Raw genomic sequence first — 20,323 nt, 5'->3', positions numbered from 1 at the left:
CCAGCTCTCGCACAACAGTTCCAAAAGTATAACTCTCCCCGTCGGGGAATCGAACCCCGGTCTTCCGCGTGACAGGCGGAGATACTGTCCACTATACTAACGAGGAGCTCTTCTTCGTCACAAGTGCCCAGTGGAAGTGGCAGATATCCAGCAGGTAAAGGTACACTGACACTGTCATACCAAAGAGTTCTCCAGTGTAGTTCACATTCGCCTAACACGCAAGAGTAAAAACGGCCCGGCGCCAGTCCGTGATGCCACTCTTTGCAAGATAGCTCACCAAGCGTGACCAGGGCAGTTTCCATAGAGTAGTGGTTATCACGTTCGCCTCACACGCAAAAGGTCCCCGGTTTGAAACCGGTTGGAATCAAGCTAGTTCGAACCTTTTTGGCAGCACATTTGAAAAATTTCATCTCCGTTGCCAGTCCGCGATGCCACTTTTTGCAATACGGCTCTCATTCGACAGTCAGACGAGTTTCCATAGTGTAGCGGTTATCACGTTCGCCTAACACGCGAAAGGTCCCCGGTTCGAAACCGGGTGGAAACAAGCTGTGTGAACCTTTTCGTCAGCCCATTTGAAAAAAATTCTCCGGCTCCAGTCCGTGATGCCGCTTTTTGAAAGACGGCTCTCATTCAGTAGTCATGCAAGTTTCCATAGTGTAGTGGTTATCCCGTTCGCCTCACACGCGAAAGGTCCCCGGTTCGAAACCGGGTGGAAACAACCTGTTTTGAACCTTTTTGTCAGCACATTTGAAAAAAATTCTCCGGCTCCAGTCCGTGATGCCACTTTTTGAAAGCCAGCTCTCGCACAACAGTTCCAAAAGTATAACTCTCCCCGTCGGGGAATCGAACCCCGGTCTTCCGCGTGACAGGCGGAGATACTGTCCACTATACTAACGAGGAGCTCTTCTTCACCGCAAGTGCCCAGTGCAAGTGGCAGATATCCAGCAGGTAAAGGTACACTGACACTGTCATACCAACGAGTTCCCCAGTGTAGTTCACATTCGCCTAACACGCAAGAGTAAAAACGACCCGGCGCCAGTCCGTGGTGCCACTCTTTGCAAGATAGCTCACCAAGCGTGGCCAGGGCAGTTTCCATAGAGTAGCTGTTATCACGTTCGCCTCACACGCGAAAGGTCCCCGGTTCGAAACCGGTCGGAATCAAGCTAGTTCGAACCTTTTTGTCAGCACATTTGAAAAATTTCATCTCCGGTGCCAGTCCGCGATGCCACTTTTTGCAATACGGCTCTCATTTGACAGTCAGACGAGTTTCCATAGTGTAGTGGTTATCACGTTCGCCTAACACGCGAAAGGTCCCCGGTTCGAAACCGGGTGGAAACAAGCTGTATGAACCTTTTCGTCAGCCCATTTGAAAAAAATTCTCCGGCTCCAGTCCGTGGTGCCACTTTTTGAAAGACGGCTCCCATTCAGTAGTCATGCAAGTTTCCATAGTGTAGTGGTTATCACGTTCGCCTCACACGCGAAAGGTCCCCGGTTCGAAACCGGGTGGAAACAACCTATTTCGAACCGTTTTGTCAGCACATTTGAAAAATTTCATCTCCGGTGCCAGTCCGCGATGCCACTTTTTGCAATACGGCTCTCATTCGACAGTCAGACAAATTTCCATAGTGTAGTGGTTATCACGCTTGCCTAACATACGAAAGGTCCCCGTTTCGGAACCAGGTGGAAACCCGCCGTATGAACCTCTTCGTCGGCCAATTTGAAAACTTTCTCCGGCTCCAGTCCGTGATGCCACTTTTTGAAAGACAGCTCTCACACCATAGTCATGCAAGTTTCCATAGTGTAGTGGTTATCACGTTCGCCTCACACGCGAAAGGTCCCCGGTTCGAAACCGGGTGGAAACAAGCTATTTTGAACCTTTTTGTTAGCGCATTTGAAAAATTCGTCTCTGGCGCCAGTCCGTGATGCCACTTTTTGGAAGACGGCACTCGTGAGACAGTCGGGACACTGTCCATGGTGTAGTGGTTATCACGTTCCCCTCACACGCCAAAGGTCCCCGGGTGGAAACAAGCCTGAATAGCACTGTTGATTGCTTATTTTGGGCGTTGTGTAGCTATTTTATTTCAGTTAGCAGAGCTCTGAACGTTAATAAATGAGAAGTAGAGTGCCAAAACCAACATCCTTTTTGTCCTGTTATGATACAAATGGATTAACTTTCATTTCGAATCGTAAAAGTCCTGTGGCGACCGGTAAGTGGCAACGGGGGCAGGATTGTGAAGTCTGGAAGCCCCTAGTCACAAGTTGGCACATCAGGCGGTGGATGTTAGATGATCGTTGGGCTCTTGGACCGAGGCAGAAGAGCTCTTCGGTAGCTGCATCCACGACTGAGCAGCCCCTTTTAGGATCCACTCTGCTCACCCCTGTGGGGGAAGGGGCTAGAAAAGGTGCCCTAAACATAGCCTGCCTCAAACCTCCCGACTGGATTACCGCGTTCAGAGGGATCGCCAATATGCGGTCGAAAACACAGAAACATGAATTTTGGAGCATGGAATGTGCGCACACTAATGGACAGTGTAACCAGTGATAGGCCGGAGAGGAGAACCGCCATCATTGCCAGGGAACTGAGAAGATGCCGGATTGACATAGCTGCTCTTTCAGAAACCCGACGGGCAGAGGAAGGTCATCTGAAGGAGGAAAAGGGTGGATACACTTTCTTCTGGAAAGGAAAGGCCACAGATGAGCCTAGGATCCATGGGGTTGGTTTTGCCATCAAGAACCAACTGATCAGTCAGCTCTCTGAACTCCCTGTGGGAATCAGTGAGCGCCTGATGACACTCCGTCTGGTGCTGGCCAACAACCAGACGGCAACAGTTCTTAGTGCTTATGCACTTATCCTCATTTCCGATGAGGACAAAAAAGAGGCTTTCTATGCCTGTCTGGATGAGGTATTGTCAAAAATCCCCAAGGAGGACAAGATTGGGGGATTTCAATGCCAGAGTGGGCCGTGACCACCACCTCTGGAAGGGCACCATTGGAAAGGAAGGCATTGGAAACATTAACTCCAACGGGGTTTGGCTTCTTAGCAAATGTGCTCAATACGACCTTATCATCACCAATACCATCTTTCGCCAGAAGAACAAACTCAAGGGCTCATGGAGACACCCTCGCTCTAAACAATGGCATCGTATTGATTATGTCATCGTCAGAGCCAGGGATCAGCGCGACGTGAGCATCGCAAAAGCCATGATGGATTCAGAGGCCTGCTGGACAGATCACCGCCTGATACGATCCACGATGTCCATCAGACTCAAGAGGAAGAGGAGACTGCAAAAGACTAAACCTTGAGACCCTGAATAAAACTGCCGCCCTGCAGCTGTTTCAGGCCTCTCTTGGAGAAAGCCTCAATCAGGAATACCCTGAGGACATTGAAGAACACTGGAGCCTGCTCAAGTCTTCCATCCTCGACACCTGCAGTGCCACTCTCGGGTACAAGGCCAGAAAGCATCAGGGCTGGTTTGATGAGAACGACACAGAGATAGAACAGCTCATCTCCAAGAAAAGGGAAACCTTTCGTGTCCGGCAAAATGACATCACCTGCACAGCAAAGAGACAGGCTCACTCCAGAGCCAAGGCTGACGTCCAGAGCCGGGTGAGACAGATTAAAAACTCTTGGTGGACAGAAAGGGCACTGGAAATCCAGAGTTTGGCAGACTCTGGTGACACCAGAGGCTTTTTCAGTGCTACCAAGGCTGTCTACGGCCCAAGCCATCGCGGCCAAAACGCCCTGCGCTCTAAAGACGGGCAGGAGCTGTTGAAGGACAATGAGTCCATAAACAACCGGTGGAGAGAGCACTTTCAGGAACTCCTCAACCGTGACAGCACAACTCAGTCAGATTTCCTCAGTCACATCCCTCAGAGTCCCATCAGGGAAGACATGGGTGAACCTCCCACTTTAGCAGAGGTCCAAGATGCCATCAGGAGCCTGAAGAACAACAAGGCCTCTGGGCCAGATGGGATCCCAGCTGAGGTCCTAAAGGAAGGTGGACTAGAGCTCCAGCGCCACCTCCATTCCCTCTTTCTGAAGGTCTGGGAAAAAGAAGTACTCCCCTCGGAGCACAGGGATGCTCTGGTAGTGACCATTTTCAAGAAAGGGGACAAAGCGGAATGTGGAAACTATAGGGGCATCTCGCTCCTTTCAACAGTTGGCAAAGTACTTGCTCGTGTTCTTGCCAACCGCCTACCGCCACTGTCTGAGGAAGTTCTCCCAGAATCGCAGTGCGGTTTTCGCCCAGCTAGAGGCACTGCAGACATGATTTTTACAGCACGCCAACTCCAGGAGAAATGCCGTGAGCATAAACAGCCTTTGTTCATGGCTTTCATAGACCTGACAAAGGCCTTTGACTCGGTGGATCGCCAGGCCCTATGGAGCATCCTTCTGAGCTATGGTTGCCCGGATAAATACGTCAGAATACTGCGTTTATTACATCACGGAATGACAGCCACAGTGCTCAACAACAGCTCCTTGACTGAGCCTTTCACTGTAGAGACAGGGGTCAAACAGGGATGCATCATTGCACCCACCCTGTTCTCTGTCTTTAACCTGGTGATCCCGAAAGGGGGATCCTTCCATCTGTGGTCCCTTCTCAAGGTTTCTCATTTTCCCCTGGCAGGGGTTTTTTGAGTTTTTCCTTGCCCTTTTGGGAGCTTAAGATCAGGGGATGCTTTGAGAATAATTGTCAATTTTGGCTATGTGAAGCCCTTTGAGACTGTTTGTGATTTAGGGCTATACAAATAAACTTGACTTGACTTGACTTGACTTGACTTGACTTGACTTGACTTGTCTTCACTGCCGCCATACTCCACCTCATCAACGAAGAACTACCACACGGAATCCCAATTTGGTACAGAACTGATGGCAGGCTCTTAGACCTTAACAGGTTCAAAGCCAAAACCAAGATCAGACCACTTTTTGCAATACGACTCTCATTCAACAGTCAGACAAATTTCCATAGTGTAGTGGTTATCACGTTTGCCTAACATGCGAAAGGTCCCCGTTTCGGAGCCGGGTGGAAACCCGCCGTATGAACCTCTTCGTCAGCCCATTTGAAAATTTTCTCCGGCTCCGGTCCGGGCCACTTTATCTCGGCAGAGCAGCGTGGATGGCAAAGAGATGGCTTTACCACTGGTGGGCGAGCAAGGCTGCAAAATAACAACCTCGCTGTCGGTTCCCCCAACCTCAAAAGCAGCCTACGAAAGATCATTGGGCCAGCACCAGCCTCTGGCACGACGCAGCACCGTGCCCACCGAGCAGGAGTGCGCCAACGTCGGGCATCCCAGTCTGAGAGACACCATGCACAAGCGGCGACTGGGGAACGACCACTACGACTCAGACTCCCAGCTCTACTCCGACTCCGTCATGCTGGACTCCCCCAAGGTGCCAATGGAGCGACGGAAAATGAACACCTCCCCTCTGGCCATACTGACCAGCTCCAGAGAGTCCCTGGACAGCAACACCAGCACGTCCTCACCCAGCACCGTCCGCCGGCGTCCGCCAGGCCTCTTGGAGAGGAGAGGCTCTGGCACCCTGCTTCTTGATCACATCTCCCACACAAGGCCGGGCCACCTGCCCCCTCTCAATGTCAACCCCAACCCTCCCATTCCTGACATTGGCGCCAGTAGCAAGACTTTGGCCAGCGGTATTCGATCCTTAGCTCCAGTAGCACCTAGCACACCAAAGAGAGGTGGACCCAAGTGCAAGAAGAAGCTTGTGAGAAGACATTCTATGCAAGTGGAGCAGATGAAGCAGCTGTCTGACTTTGAGGAGCTTGCTCATCAGTGACTAAGGGTGTTTATGCAGCATTTTTAGTGTCTACTGCCTACATTGTCAGCAAGTGCATCCATGAGTTCAGTGGTGTAGACTCACAGGCGTATAGATGTTGAATAACAAACTGGAAAAAGTTCCAATTGAGCAATATAGATAGATTTCCTCCTTGTGCCGCTTCCCACCTTGAGGATTCTCTTTGGACACCATGTCTGCTTTAAATGTATTACCGTTTTGAATGTAAATGACAATGACAAGTTATGACACACACACACACACACACACACACACACACACACACACAAGAGATCTCGTGACGTAACATGCAGGGACAATTCTTGATCCCTTTGTAGCCAGCAGGCCGCTAGGGTGCACTTTGTCCATATGTAATTAGCATTAACGATGGGCTTACTTTGGAGTCGAGATGTAGCGTTGGGTTACAAGTTTGATTTTGTAGCAAAATTGTGCAAAGTGCCTTCAAGATTGATTGAAGATTGGGGTGGAAAGAATCGCTATACATTTGATGTATTAAAAACAATTTGTAACAAAAAAGGTGTAACCAAAATGTGTCTCATTTCATCAAAACCGTTGGCCTCACATGGAGTGAATAATGTGTCTTTAAAAAAAGCAGGTGGTGTGCTATTAAATGAACACTTTGAGATTTCTCTGAAATGTAGTGCGATATAACTTACTCCACTACGCGGCGCGGCCAGTTCTAGTGACAAGTTGGCTTCTTTGACTTCCTCGTTAGTATAGTGGACAGTATCTCCGCCTGTCACGCGGAAGACCGGGGTTCGATTCCCCGACGGGGAGTAATTTTCTTCATGTGAACTAGCGTCGGGTATGTTGTCTACCAAAGTGTGTTAACGTGTTTGCAGCAAAGTTATTATGTACCAACTGCAGTGGTTTTTGTGTGACAGTTTGTGTTAACTGCAGGCAGTGGAATTCCACCCCATTAACTGAATTATAAATTCATTATTTAATTAGTTTGCTCATTTGTTACTACATGTTCACAACAGAAATGGTGCCTCGTCGGAATTGAAGTGAACTATGATGTTGGTAGATTTGGAGTTTGGAGAGCACACTGCACAGAGCTGGTTGAGACTTCACAAATATATCTGCAACTAACACAATTGTATAGGCTTTTCATATAAAAATTTGAATAACTATGTTTACAGGTCCTCTCTATTTTAGCTCTTTAAAAAGACGGCTTGGGTGACCCTGACAGGAGTGCGAGACTCCGGCCGACATAGTCTCGGGGTTATGGAGACGCACAAAGTGTCTCACCACAATAAAGTGGTGATCCCGTCGAGACACAAGCACACACACGCATTCATTTACTCCAAACGTATAGCTCTCCCCGTCGGGGAATCGAACCCCGGTCTTCCGCGTGACAGGCGGAGATACTGTCCACTATACTAACGAGGAGCTCTTCTTCGTCACAAGTGCCCAGTGGAAGTGGCAGATATCCAGCAGGTAAAGGTACACTGACACTGTCATACCAACGAGTTCTCCAGTGTAGTTCACATTCGCCTAACACGCAAGAGTAAAAACGGCCCGGCGCCAGTCCGTGATGCCACTCTTTGCAAGATAGCTCGCCGAGTGTGACCAGGGCAGTTTCCATAGAGTAGTGGTTATCACGTTCGCCTCACACGCGGAAGGTACCCGGTTCGGAATCGGGTGGAAACAAACCGGCCGTACCTTTTTGTGAGCCCATGTGAAGCTGTCTCCGGCGACAGGCCGTGATGCCACTTTTTGGAAGACGGCTCTCATGTAATCTGCAAGCAAGTTTCTATAGTGTAGTGGTTATCACGTTCGCCTTACACGCGAAAGGTCCCCGGTTCGAAACCGGGTGGAAACAAGCCGAGCGAAATTTTGTGTCTGCCCGTTTGAAAAATTTCTCCGGCTCCAGTCCGTGATGCCACTTTTTGAAAGACAGATCTCATGCAACGGTTTGGCAAGTTTCTATAGTGTAGTGGTTATCACATTCGCCTTACACGCGAAAGGTCCCTGGTTCGAATCCGGGTGGAAACATGTCACATGTGATTCTCTGTCGGCCCGTTTGAAAAATTTGTCTCCGGCTCCAGTCCGTGAAGTCACTCTTTGGAAGACGGCTCTCAGGTTTCCATAGTGTAGTGGTTATCACGTTCGCCTCACACGCGAAAGGTCACCGGTTGAAACAAGCTATTTTGAACCTTTTTGTCAGCACATTTGAAAAATCTCTCTGGCGCCAGTCCGCGATGCTACTTTTTGCAATACGGCTCTCATTCAACAGTCAGACAAGTTTCCATAGTGTAGCGGTTATCACGTTCGCCTAACACGCGAAAGGTCCCCGGTTCGAAACCGGGTGGAAACAAGCTGTATGAACCTTTTCGTCAGCCCATTTGAAAAAAATTCTCCGGCTCCAGTCCGTGATGCCACTTTTTGAAAGACGGCTCTCATTCCATAGTCATGCAAGTTTCCATAGTGTAGTGGTTATCACGTTCGCCTCACACGCGAAAGGTCCCCGGTTCGAAACCGGGTGGAAACAAGCTGTTTTGAACCGTTTTGTCAGCACATTTGAAAAAAATTCTCCGGCTCCAGTCCGTGATGCCACTTTTTGAAAGCCAGCTCTCGCACAACAGTTCCAAAAGTATAACTCTCCCCGTCGGGGAATCGAACCCCGGTCTTCCGCGTGACAGGCGGAGATACTGTCCACTATACTAACGAGGAGCTCTTCTTCACCGCAAGTGCCCAGTGCAAGTGGCAGATATCCAGCAGGTAAAGGTACACTGACACTGTCATACCAACGAGTTCTCCAGTGTAGTTCCCATTCGCCTAACACGCAAGAGTAAAAACGACCCGGCGCCAGTCCGTGGTGCCACTCTTTGCAAGATAGCTCACCAAGCGTGGCCAGGGCAGTTTCCATAGAGTAGCTGTTATCACGTTCGCCTCACACGCGAAAGGTCCCCGGTTCGAAACCGGTCGGAATCAAGCTAGTTCGAACCTTTTTGTCAGCACATTTGAAAAATTTCATCTCCGGTGCCAGTCCGCGATGCCACTTTTTGCAATACGGCTCTCATTTGACAGTCAGACGAGTTTCCATAGTGTAGCGGTTATCACGTTCGCCTAACACGCGAAAGGTCCCCGGTTCGAAACCGGGTGGAAACAAGCTGTATGAACCTTTTCGTCAGCCCATTTGAAAAAAATTCTCCGGCTCCAGTCCGTGGTGCCACTTTTTGAAAGACGGCTCCCATTCAATAGTCATGCAAGTTTCCATAGTGTAGTGGTTATCACGTTCGCCTCACACGCGAAAGGTCCCCGGTTCGAAACCGGGTGGAAACAACCTATTTCGAACCGTTTTGTCAGCACATTTGAAAAATTTCATCTCCGGTGCCAGTCCGCGATGCCACTTTTTGCAATACGGCTCTCGTTCGACAGTCAGACAAATTTCCATAGTGTAGTGGTTATCACGCTTGCCTAACATACGAAAGGTCCCCGTTTCGGAACCGGGTGGAAACCCGCCGTATGAACCTCTTCGTCAGCCAATTTGAAATTTTTCTCCGGCTCCAGTCCGTGATGCCACTTTTTGAAAGACAGCTCTCACGCCGTAGTCATGCAAGTTTCCATAGTGTAGTGGTTATCACGTTCGCCTCACACGCGAAAGGTCCCCGGTTCGAAACCGGGTGGAAACAAGCTATTTTGAACCTTTTTGTTAGCGCATTTGAAAAATTCGTCTCTGGCGCCAGTCCGTGATGCCACTTTTTGGAAGACGGCACTCGTGAGACAGTCGGGACACTGTCCATGGTGTAGTGGTTATCACGTTCCCCCCACACGCCAAAGGTCCCCGGGTGGAAACAAGACTGAATAGCACTGTTGATTGCTTATTTTGGGCGTTGTGTAGCTATTTTATTTCAGTTAGCAGAGCTCTGAACGTTAATAAATGAGAAGTAGAGTGCCAAAACCAACATCCTTTTTGTCCTGTTATGATACAAATGGATTAACTTTTATTTCGAATCGTATGCTTTGCATGTTTGCTATGCTTGAGTGGGGCTTTGGGGTGATTTAAAATCAAATAAATAACGGAGTTGTGATAAATCTTACATTTATTATTGTCTACAAAGTTAAAAACGTGACATATTACTGTACAGTAGTCGTAAGATTTCGGAACGCGTCGCAACCAGACTACCTTTGCTCAGCCAATCAGATATCCCTAATAGGCACTTGTACCGCCCACTGCTTTGTTGACACGCTACCAAAGATGAGATCCGATAGCACACATTTGACAACCTTTTTTTTTTTTTTTCCCCCACTCACACTCTTCTATTCACTTTAGTATGAGCTACTATGGATGTGTAAACAAAACTCATAATGACTCATTTGGTGTGTTCACACGTCAGGACGACCAAAGCTACATATATTGGCTGCGGTAATTTTTTTGCCCACTAGGTGGAAGTATTAACCGCAGAACAAAGTAATGAAACGTGCCAGACGAAATACCACTACGTTTATCCATCTAAAGTGGAAGCCAATGCTAAGCTATTGGTAAGTTAAAGCGTTTTTTTTTTTTTTTAAATCACTCTGCACTATGACCCGGTTGTCAAGTGAATAAATCTATCTATCAAAGCAAAGACATAGGTACTTAATTGAAAATGATGAACTAGCCTTTAATGCCAGCAGGGGGAGAAGAAACAAAAGTCCGCTTCTCCTGAAGTGTCCCCCAAATTCACAAAATGGACAGACAAACAAAAAAAAATATTCATAATTTAGAATGTGCAAAAGTGTTTGCAACATTTATTTCATTTCACGGTCACGAAATTGTTTTCTTCTTTTTTTAACCTTTTCACCACACTTGGTCTTTTTTTTTTTTAATGACTAATGGGGAGTGTTTGGCTTCTTCTCCCTTCTCACTTGTCTTATGCCACAAAAAAAAAAAAAAGGAAAATACAAGCAGAAATCAACATTTGAGTACTTTCACGGTAACGTAACCAATGTGAAGTAATTTTTTGTGGTTTGCTGCACCCAAAGATCAGTTGTAAAATATTTTACTGGCAAAGCAATGAGAAAAAAAAATCAATTCAGGAGTGTCTTGGAACTTGAAAAACTCATGTTGGTGCGCAGCGCTCATAGTAAGTCAAGAGCTCCATTCAATTTGCAAATTGCCAAGTTGTCTGTCTGCCAGCCTGTCTGTCTGTCCGTCCATCCATCTATTGAGCCATGTGCTGTACATATCATATCTATATGCATACACATATGTACTGTATCTACGCATCAACTATCCATCCGTCCATCCATCAATCAATCTATCACTATCTATAATTCACTCTATTTATGGCCCTTGTGATTGGATCCAAACATTATATTGGGGCACACTCATCTACATCCGCCCTGATATTATTAATGTCCCCCCGAAGAAGGCCATAGCTGAGCTGATGAGATGAGATGAGATGAAATGAGACGATACACTTTATTGATCCCCAAGGGGGGAATACATCTGTCAGAGGCGGGAGGCAACAAAAATGAAATGAAGCAGACACATTGTTGAGGCATAGCCAAAATAAAACAGGAGAGGTCCTCACAAACTGAGGGGCCACATGAAGAATTATGTTAGCTCCACCTGCATAAGGACATTATAATATCAGTATACAAAAGCAGAATATGCTAATAATCATTTATAAATATCTAAAAGTGTCTTTAATGTGTTTACAGCTGTACATTTGCCTGATTTAAATACAAATGGCAACATATTTAAAAATAATCCTCTCAGTATGATGCACTTTTGCAAGCTAAAACCACGAATAAATGCATTACAATAATGATTGCCTCAGTCATCACTAAGCTTTACTATATGCAGCTCTCATGTTGAATTCTGCATGTATTTAAGAAAGCGTCCGGTGGGTGTATTATTTGTATGCGCATTTGAATGAAAGAAGGCAAAAAAAAACCACAACTATAAAATTTAACCATTCCAAACATGAATCCCATCCCCCAAAAATGTAATGTATCATATATTTATTTTATGTATGTAATGACGCGCCTGACACAAACCTTGCTTTCTTTTTGTATGACATCACCATCATCATCACACACTACCATATACTAGCATACATGTGTTTATGTATTTTTTTTTATAATGTTTGTTTGTCAAGGAATATAAATGCGTATTGACTGTCCATCCGCAGCTTTATGCCCGCTAGCACAATATAATGAGATCCAATGCAAGAGCCCCATCAAATATTGGTAATAATGTTCAGTTTTGATTGGCCCTGTCAGAGAGGAATCGAGATAACAATATATTTTTATTATTGTAGCTGAGCTGTAGTTTGCTGTTGAGTGTATTGTATCACCCTGAGCGCTACCTTTAGAATATTGAATATGTTCAACTGTTGTATAGTGCACCACGTCGCTATATATGGACTGCTGTACCACTTGCCATATTATACACACTACACACAGCGTTCCAAATTATTGTCTTTCTGGATAAATTTATTCATGTCTTTCCTCTGATCACTGGATATTGCATCAATCTCAGATACGTTTGAAAGCGTGTAACTTAGAAAACAGGCTAAATGGCTTAAATAATTGTTTTTTTTCTCCTGCTGCAGTTTGAATGCCTTAAGGGTCAGTTGGAGAAAAAAAAATGTCATGCCAGGTGAAATGCTTGAAAGATAAGGCAAAAAGCTGGCTGTAATTTATATTCCAGCTTGTAAATTGATTAAAAAAATAGACAATGTAAATTGGGACATAGATAGTCATGTTGATGATTGTTGATGATGATTCATGGAACAACTAAGTGTTTTCTTGGCTGGATGTAAAGCATTCGTTACTGTAGACAAAATTATACTTATGCTTTACTTTATGCTTACTTTATGTGCAGCAGATCTTAATAGATTTACTCATTAATTCTAAGGAGGAGCATATCGGTCTGATATATATGTATTCTCTAATATTCCCATTCAAAGGTTAGGTCAGTTCAGGTTGAACCCACCTCCCTCACCTTTGGATCTGGTTTGCATTCATCATCTCGATGCCCCCAAGGTGTGGGATGAAAAATGAGGTGGCTGTAATAAATTACTTGGTGTTGAAGAAAAAAAAAAGGAATTTTACATACAGTCAAATGTGCGTGGAATTTGTTTTGGTGTTGGTAGGCATACAGCAGTGGTGGATTTCCTGCAAGCTACGGTGTTTGTTATAAATACTATAATAAATGACAGTCACATAAATTCACGGAGGGTTAAGAATGGGAAAAGACAGATTGCAAAAGACTGGGAACTTTTTCAAATTTGGAAGCTTTCCATGGGAATGAATGGTAAATTTACGAGCTGAAAGTTTGCACAGGGGACCTAAATATAGCAATGGGAAATATATTTTTGCGCAATCCTGACTAGATTTTTCTTTTTTAATTTGTTGAATGGGATGTTTTGTGTGTGTGTGTGTGTGTGTGTGCGTGCATGCGTGCGTGTGTGTGTGTGTGTGTGTGTGTGTGTGTGTGTGTGTGTGTGTGTGCGTGTGTGTGCGTGTGTGCGTGCGTGCGTGTGTGTGTGTGTGTGTGTGTGTGTGCGTGTGTGTTTGGGGGGGCTCATGCAATACTTTGAATGTGACTTTTGGGGTTGGGGTGAGTAAGTCAAAATCAATCATCACTGTTCTCCAATGAAATTATTGAGTGCACAATTAAATGTTTAAAATTTGATGAAACTCTACTTGGACATAAATCTGCTGAAATGTCATGTCATGTAATCGTATTAGTGTTTATGGATGTCTGCTTGTAACAAAACAAACTGTGTACATGTAGGTATGATACCTAATACTTTTCCATGAATTATTTTCTAAAATGTCCCCATCTCATTAATGTCCAAGAAACTTGATGGAAAATTACTGGAGATTGTCTCACTTTAATTGTACATACAAAAATAAAAGTTTAAATAAACGTTAATGAGACTAATGTAATATTAAAAAAATAAATAGAAGGGATTACATAAAGCAATTGTATTGTAGACTCTCAACATATCACTACAAGATGTTTGGAAATGCTCTTATCTTTCAACAGGGTCTACCTACGAAGGGACAGATAAGCCCAGAGGCTGACGTTTAAGAAATACTTGTATAAATGTAAAGCAGGCTGATGCTGAATGACCGTCGCCCTTGGTGGGGGTTGGGTGGGTGGGGGACATTTTGAAACAGAATCAGGCAAAGCAAATTAATGGGGTGTATGTCTTTACCCCCTTCCCCCTTCTTTTTCTCCCCCCCTCCCCTTGGCTGCATGGCCTATCATCTATCTCTGGACGATGGTGGGGTTGTCATGTCGACCGGTCCCCAAGTTACTATGACAACAGCTTACCAGGAAGCACTTGCTGGGGAGGTTATTCCCTCCTTGGGGATGGAGGAAGGACATTGGAGCACACACACACAAACACACACACACACACACACACACACACACACACACGCACGCGCACGCACGCACACACACGCACACGCACACAAGTACACACGCACACACGCACACACACACACACACACATGTATATAAACACATACGTATATTGTGTGTATAATATGCAAAGCAGTTCAAGAGTAACTTGGACGATATTGTGAACATAATAACATAATTACCCCAATGTCATTTCGAATTTACTATAAAAATATATTTTTAAAAAATATGCTTATGCTGATATATTATTATATTATATATTATTTCTGTACAGATTGTCTATCATCCAGGTAATGGGAATTTAAAAAGGTTTCATGGTGTCAACTGTATTTTTTGTAGTGGTTTTTCTATGTTTCCCAAAACATTCAGCTGTGATTTAGGCAACTTTATCATTAGGTTAATATGTCCTATATTAAGTGAAAAGGCATTACAACAATTTCCAAGCTGTGGACCTCTGTCTTTGAAAATATAGAAATATATGCATGTGCATGCGTGTGTACGTATGTGTGAGTGTGAGGCAAGACAAAGATATGCTTGAATAGAGTGAGAGGTCAACTGTGAAGACACTTTTTGTATTTAGACTTCCTACTCCCGCACGGAAGACCACAACCTTCCTGGTACACATTGTGGGTCGTGCCCACGAGCTAAAAAGGGGGCAGGGGTGACAATAAAGCGCATCAGATGGGCCCAACGCTTTGTCATATAAATGTCACTGAGTCAAGTTTGGAATTATGCCTGAGGTGTGTGTGTGTGGGTGGGTGGGGGGGGGGGGGGTTGGGGCAATGCTTAATTGCCCCATTAGCGCTGCCAGGGTAAATTGGTGGAAGGTCTAAAATTGAAAACAACAACAACCCTTGGCATTCATTCACCTGGGGGTACAGAAAAAGTGGGGGTACAGAAAAAGTGGTCGTCATGCAACAGTAAATGTAGACTTGCTCAATAAAACACATTTACATGGCATCACAGTGTGCTCACCTTTTTTAAAGCATAAAAAACACAAATAAATGCACTATGAGTGTGTGCATGTCAGATAAGAGTACAAAAGAATGACGTCAATTTTTCAAATGGAAATGAAAATTTAATAACTTGTGATGCAATCATTTTTAAAAAATCACTCACACAGGCATAATGTCAACCTGTGATGATTTTGACGTTTTCAAATAATTGGATTAAGTGATTAAATTTGTTTTGGTTTTGCGTAAAAGTGGGTTTTACAATGTTGTTATATATTGCATCAAATGATAGACAGGCTAAACATAACTCACCTTTCGTCGGAATACTTGATTTTTTTAATATATTCTAATAATGTTCAGTATGTTTATTAATATTTTGATATTAAAATCACCATTACCTGTTTTCCTTGATTGCTAAGGTCGAATTACATGCTTTATTTAATACAAGCAATAGTAGCCCTTGAAGTTTTTGACTCCAAGTTACCAAGTATGGTTGGGTGCCACAGAAAGGATGAACACGGCACAACACATCACTGAAAGACGATAAAAGAAATACATGAATATAAATATAAAGATTATGGACACATACATGCACACACACTCACACGCACTCACACTCATACACACGCACACACACGCATAAACGCACACACACACACGCACACACATACGCACGTACGCACTCATACACACGAATGTGCTTTTTTATTTAAGAGAAATCAATGACAACAAGAACAACAACAAGAGGTGAAAAAACGCATGGACATAAAAACAAGTCATCTGATTTATGATTATGATACCTGCCGGCACGTGCCAGGCACACAATCACTTTGAAGCTTACTCAAATCATAAAACAATTATTGGATGAACAATAAACGTGGGTCAACTCTCACAGAGAACAGCTTTAATTGGCCAACGGATCAATTCCCTAAATACTTAATGGCTTCATAATAAATGGAAGAAGAAAAAAAAACATCAAACTGAGAGAGTAGAGGAAAATATTAATATTCATGTATCCATTGTGTGAGATGACGGTAACCTTATTTGTTTACGCTTTGGTTTTTGTTTGGTTTGATTTTTTTCCCCTAAATGTACAATTGTTAAGAATGATGTAATCTTTTGGAAAAAAATGTAAGGTTTGATTAAAAGAAGGAAAATATATAAATGATAATCATGAATTAATTTTCTGCACATGCACGAAGGCCATATTGCACAGCCAGTGTTTAAAATCACAATAGTATTATCATAACAATGGAGGCAACGTGCAAGGATGGCCAGAGAAGACAAAAAAGGTCATTTGTGATGACAGACATATGGATAGACTTATGCACAAAAAACATTCAAATATTTTAAAAAACAAAACAAAAATAGTAGGCACTGTAAATGTAAAACATGGACACTTGGAGCCCCATTATACATGATGAATAAACGAACAGAAAAAATCAATACAGGGTAGATATTTAATTTCATTTTCATGCATGTAAAAACAGAATTTGTTCAAATGTAAGGCTTGTTCATATGCACAAGATAGGCAAACTGGTAACCGTTCTTGTCGTTCAAGCTGCAGTTTAATGGAAGAAAATGTCACAAAATATTAATACAAAAGGAATAAAATATTACAGCTGGGGTTGAGAATGTCGCATCACTGTTGTACCCCTAAGGATCCATTTCATTGAATTGACATAAAAAAGGGGTCGCATGTAGCGACATGGAGTATTATTTATTTTATAAGTATTTTAAATTTATTTTAGCTGTATATTTATGATTCGTCCGAGACAAAATTGAGCGTATTAACACTGCCTACAATGTAAAATGTCGGGACTTACCCCTAACATTTACCCCTCCTTGTCTTACAGAGTCCCCCCGACTCTCTCTCTCTCTCTCTCTCTCTCTCTCTCTCTCTCTCTCTCTCTCTCTCTCGCTCTCTCTCCCCCTTCTCTCGGAATCCTATTGATCGAAACCGTCTAATTAGCGGAGTCTGCGCAATTACGCGCATGCGCAGCAGGCGCCATCTCAGCCATTTTTTGAAGGAAACTAATTAGCAGGAATGAAGAGCCAAGTGTTTTTCCCCCACACCATGATCAGAACTCATTCTACCTCTGGAGCTGCGCCCAGAACCCCTCCGTCCTGGCCCCCCCAGCCGACCCCACGCCCACCCAGCCTGCACCCCGACTTGTGTGTTTACTCCAGCCTGCCTTGCCTTCTTGCCCGCATGTAGCTTTAATTACACTGTTTGCTAAACAACTTGGAAGGCGACTGTGCTCGCCTGCTCTTTCCCCCTCATCCTTCCTTCCTTCCTTCCTCCCTCCCTCGTCCGCTTCCTTCGCCTGCACAGGATCGTGCAAAAACAACAACAAAAACCGGGAATGCGTGCTTGCTTTTTCGGACTACTACTACGACGACACCCTCAAGCCCGCGGAGACTGGTGCCGGAGCCGCTACAGAAATGTGAGTGTTCCGTTTGTTTAGGGTGGACGGACGAGGTTGGGGGGGAATAAGGAATAAAGCTGTAGTTGTCACCTGTTATGTGTGTGATCGTGGTGTCAACAAAAGCCACAAGAGTAGTGTGGTGAGTCGCTTGACAACACACAAACGCGGGGAGAGAACTCTTCAAGTAGCAAGTAATGCTGCCACACGCAAAACTCGTTATTTTGTGCTTATGCATGTGTTTTTCTTACCAGCAGCGCTCCACTGAGGCCAGAGACATACTTGGCTGTCCAAAATCAAATCCAGTTATAATGTTTACTGTGGAAGTAAAGGATAAAATACATATACACCCCATGTCGAGGCAAAATGCTGTGCTGCTTGCTTTCTTTCATGACTCACACACTCTCGAACCCCCTCCCCACACACACACGCACACTCACACACATGCACACACTGGACTTTTACGTGCATTATGGCTGTCTTATAAACGCACAATTATGTTTTGAAAATCCAAATCATATTCTTTCATCACATGAATTTAGTGTAATGGTAAATTTGAGGATTGAGTTAGTTTGCACACTCATCAACGTTGCAGCTTTAAGTCTGTTTTGTATACACACAATTGTGTTTTCAAAATCCAAAACATTGCCTGGCATAACAAACTGAATGTAATGAAGAATTTTAGGTCTTTCAATTAGATTCTAATTGGTTTGTACACACAACATAATTTGCACACAATATCTAGCATCGTGTTTCAGTCATACACACACATTGCACAATCATTTTAAATATCCATAAATTTCAGTTCCTAAAAACAAGACGCTGATCAGTTTGTGTACAGTAAAAGTTGCGCATAATCCCTCTCCAGAATTGAGTTCTTTAAATTAGAACTGTTTTGTGTGTATACAAAACAAGACGCGTACTCGCACACAATCATTGCTTGTGTGATACAAACACAAACACACCACTTGTGTCTGTTACATATACACACACAAGGACATTTTTAACACTCCTTCAATCGCAAAGACATATTTTAATGTTTATTTTTAAGAGTCAAGACATTAAATCCCAAGTGTTTATTCATATTTATTTCATTTTTTTTCCCCCAAATATTTTTTAAATGGTGTGTACTGAAGGAGTTAAAAACCCAAAACAGCCTGGCATCAGAGAAACTGAATGAAATGTTGAATTTCAGGTTTCAATCAGAATTTGATTAGATTTTACACATTACAGATGAGCGCGCGCACCCACACATACACACACACACTGCACTGTTATGGCGGTCTATGATACATATACACAATGCTTAAAAAAACAAAGCAATGCTATCATCGCAGGAAATTAATGCAATGGTGAATTTTAGGGCACACAATCAACATGCAAAAATTTGGGGGAGAATCAGTTGTTAAAAATTCACCAATAAAATCATACAATAAAGATGCATTTTAGATGTTCGTAAATGTGAATTTGACATCTGAAGCAGGATATGCATGCACTAGCCTTCTACATGCACGCGCACGTGTACACGTTAAATGTTTCCCGTATTTGTGATCAATAACCGTCCAGGAATGCTCGTATAAATAGTTGCATCTCTGATGGTTCGAGGCTATCGACCGAGGTGTAAATGAAAATCTTTATCAGATTAGAGACTATTCTCAGCTGTTGTGGGTTGCCGGCGGGCCTCAAAGGCCCCATGGCAGTGTCCCACAGAAAAGTTGAAGACCACTGCAGTGGGCAGGGGTCTACGGCCTGTGACACAAACGCAGTGCATTAAAGCGCTATCAGAGCGTGGATGTGGGCCATATATCTTGAAGCTGCAGAGAGACAGGGAGGAGGGGGGGCTGAGGGACACCCACTCTTGGTGTTGCAGGAGGGGGGTTGGTTGGTCGGGGCCAGAAGGTGGAAGGTGAATTAGGGTTGCTCCTTGATTTCTAATAAAGGTCACCAATTAAACTGTGAGAGACAGATGCATTTATCTCCTCTGGCATCCAAAGGAGGACTCACTTCTTTTTTTCTTTATCATTGTTTTGCAGAATGCTGCCTTTTTTTCTTCAAAGTCAATGCGTGGCTTTGATATAACCTAAAGAAGAAACTCTTGTCAAATGATTTTTTATTTTTTTTCTTATTTTATGTATTTTTGATTTTTGAAATTAGATTTTTTAATTATTTATTTTTTCACTGTATGTCATTCTCTAGATTAGTGTTGTGGACACCAAGTCGTATGCCATTCATAAAAGTCGTTAGTAAATGGACATTTTTCTTGTTCAGGATGAAATCCGAACACAAATGTGCTTAGTAAAGTCTACAGCGACCCCCCCCCCCCCCCCCCCCTCCTCCCCCTTTTGTTTTGTTTGGCTAATTAGAGCTCCCTCATCCCACCTTCAAATGTGTGTGGCCAAAGATGGAGGATGATACAATGCTTTTAAAGCTGCGCTTTTATCCACTTTTTATCTCAGTGTGGCAATTTAGCCAAAGCCCTTTAGCACCAAATCGTTCAGTTCTTTATTTAATCCGATACCCTGAGGAATATTATAGACCTCCTGCATAGCCCTTACCCGCATTCCTCCACCTAGTTTGGCGCTTACGCTATTGATTTTCCCATTAAGGGCTAACGCTAACCCCTGAGTAACCGGCCTGTGTGTTGCATACCCTGAAAGCTCTATTGAACAGATGCAATCCAAGGCCTTTAATCAATGGCCGCCACTGTTATGCAATATGATTTACATGACTCATTTATTTCATTTCCTCCACTCTT

General features: G+C 43.9%; 17 non-coding genes across 17 annotated transcripts; 13 read left to right on the top strand and 4 right to left on the bottom strand.

Moving 5' to 3' along the window:
* Positions 1 to 34: 34 nt before the first annotated feature.
* Positions 35 to 106, bottom strand: trnad-guc (transfer RNA aspartic acid (anticodon GUC)). The gene has a single exon. It is a non-coding gene; the product is annotated as a tRNA-Asp (tRNA).
* A 365-nt stretch (positions 107 to 471) lies between these two features.
* On the top strand, positions 472 to 544 carry trnav-aac (transfer RNA valine (anticodon AAC)). The gene has a single exon. It is a non-coding gene; the product is annotated as a tRNA-Val (tRNA).
* Positions 545 to 645: 101 nt separating this feature from the next.
* On the top strand, positions 646 to 718 carry trnav-cac (transfer RNA valine (anticodon CAC)). The gene has a single exon. It is a non-coding gene; the product is annotated as a tRNA-Val (tRNA).
* Positions 719 to 828: 110 nt separating this feature from the next.
* Positions 829 to 900, bottom strand: trnad-guc (transfer RNA aspartic acid (anticodon GUC)). The gene has a single exon. It is a non-coding gene; the product is annotated as a tRNA-Asp (tRNA).
* A 365-nt stretch (positions 901 to 1,265) lies between these two features.
* On the top strand, positions 1,266 to 1,338 carry trnav-aac (transfer RNA valine (anticodon AAC)). The gene has a single exon. It is a non-coding gene; the product is annotated as a tRNA-Val (tRNA).
* Positions 1,339 to 1,439: 101 nt separating this feature from the next.
* On the top strand, positions 1,440 to 1,512 carry trnav-cac (transfer RNA valine (anticodon CAC)). The gene has a single exon. It is a non-coding gene; the product is annotated as a tRNA-Val (tRNA).
* A 277-nt stretch (positions 1,513 to 1,789) lies between these two features.
* Positions 1,790 to 1,862, top strand: trnav-cac (transfer RNA valine (anticodon CAC)). Its single transcript has one exon. It is a non-coding gene; the product is annotated as a tRNA-Val (tRNA).
* Positions 1,863 to 6,520: 4,658 nt separating this feature from the next.
* On the top strand, positions 6,521 to 6,592 carry trnad-guc (transfer RNA aspartic acid (anticodon GUC)). The gene has a single exon. It is a non-coding gene; the product is annotated as a tRNA-Asp (tRNA).
* A 543-nt stretch (positions 6,593 to 7,135) lies between these two features.
* Positions 7,136 to 7,207, bottom strand: trnad-guc (transfer RNA aspartic acid (anticodon GUC)). The gene has a single exon. It is a non-coding gene; the product is annotated as a tRNA-Asp (tRNA).
* A 360-nt stretch (positions 7,208 to 7,567) lies between these two features.
* trnav-uac (transfer RNA valine (anticodon UAC)) lies at positions 7,568 to 7,640 on the top strand. The gene has a single exon. It is a non-coding gene; the product is annotated as a tRNA-Val (tRNA).
* Positions 7,641 to 7,740: 100 nt separating this feature from the next.
* On the top strand, positions 7,741 to 7,813 carry trnav-uac (transfer RNA valine (anticodon UAC)). The gene has a single exon. It is a non-coding gene; the product is annotated as a tRNA-Val (tRNA).
* A 249-nt stretch (positions 7,814 to 8,062) lies between these two features.
* Positions 8,063 to 8,135, top strand: trnav-aac (transfer RNA valine (anticodon AAC)). Its single transcript has one exon. It is a non-coding gene; the product is annotated as a tRNA-Val (tRNA).
* Positions 8,136 to 8,236: 101 nt separating this feature from the next.
* On the top strand, positions 8,237 to 8,309 carry trnav-cac (transfer RNA valine (anticodon CAC)). The gene has a single exon. It is a non-coding gene; the product is annotated as a tRNA-Val (tRNA).
* Positions 8,310 to 8,419: 110 nt separating this feature from the next.
* trnad-guc (transfer RNA aspartic acid (anticodon GUC)) lies at positions 8,420 to 8,491 on the bottom strand. The gene has a single exon. It is a non-coding gene; the product is annotated as a tRNA-Asp (tRNA).
* A 365-nt stretch (positions 8,492 to 8,856) lies between these two features.
* Positions 8,857 to 8,929, top strand: trnav-aac (transfer RNA valine (anticodon AAC)). The gene has a single exon. It is a non-coding gene; the product is annotated as a tRNA-Val (tRNA).
* A 101-nt stretch (positions 8,930 to 9,030) lies between these two features.
* trnav-cac (transfer RNA valine (anticodon CAC)) lies at positions 9,031 to 9,103 on the top strand. Its single transcript has one exon. It is a non-coding gene; the product is annotated as a tRNA-Val (tRNA).
* A 277-nt stretch (positions 9,104 to 9,380) lies between these two features.
* Positions 9,381 to 9,453, top strand: trnav-cac (transfer RNA valine (anticodon CAC)). Its single transcript has one exon. It is a non-coding gene; the product is annotated as a tRNA-Val (tRNA).
* The last annotated feature ends 10,870 nt before the right edge of the window (positions 9,454 to 20,323 follow it).

Source organism: Syngnathus scovelli, chromosome 6 (genome assembly GCF_024217435.2).
Source record: "Syngnathus scovelli strain Florida chromosome 6, RoL_Ssco_1.2, whole genome shotgun sequence".
Classification (NCBI taxonomy): Eukaryota; Metazoa; Chordata; class Actinopteri; order Syngnathiformes; family Syngnathidae; genus Syngnathus; species Syngnathus scovelli.
The sequence above is the reverse complement of the archived record's forward strand: the minus strand, read 5'-3'. Positions and strand labels throughout refer to the sequence as shown.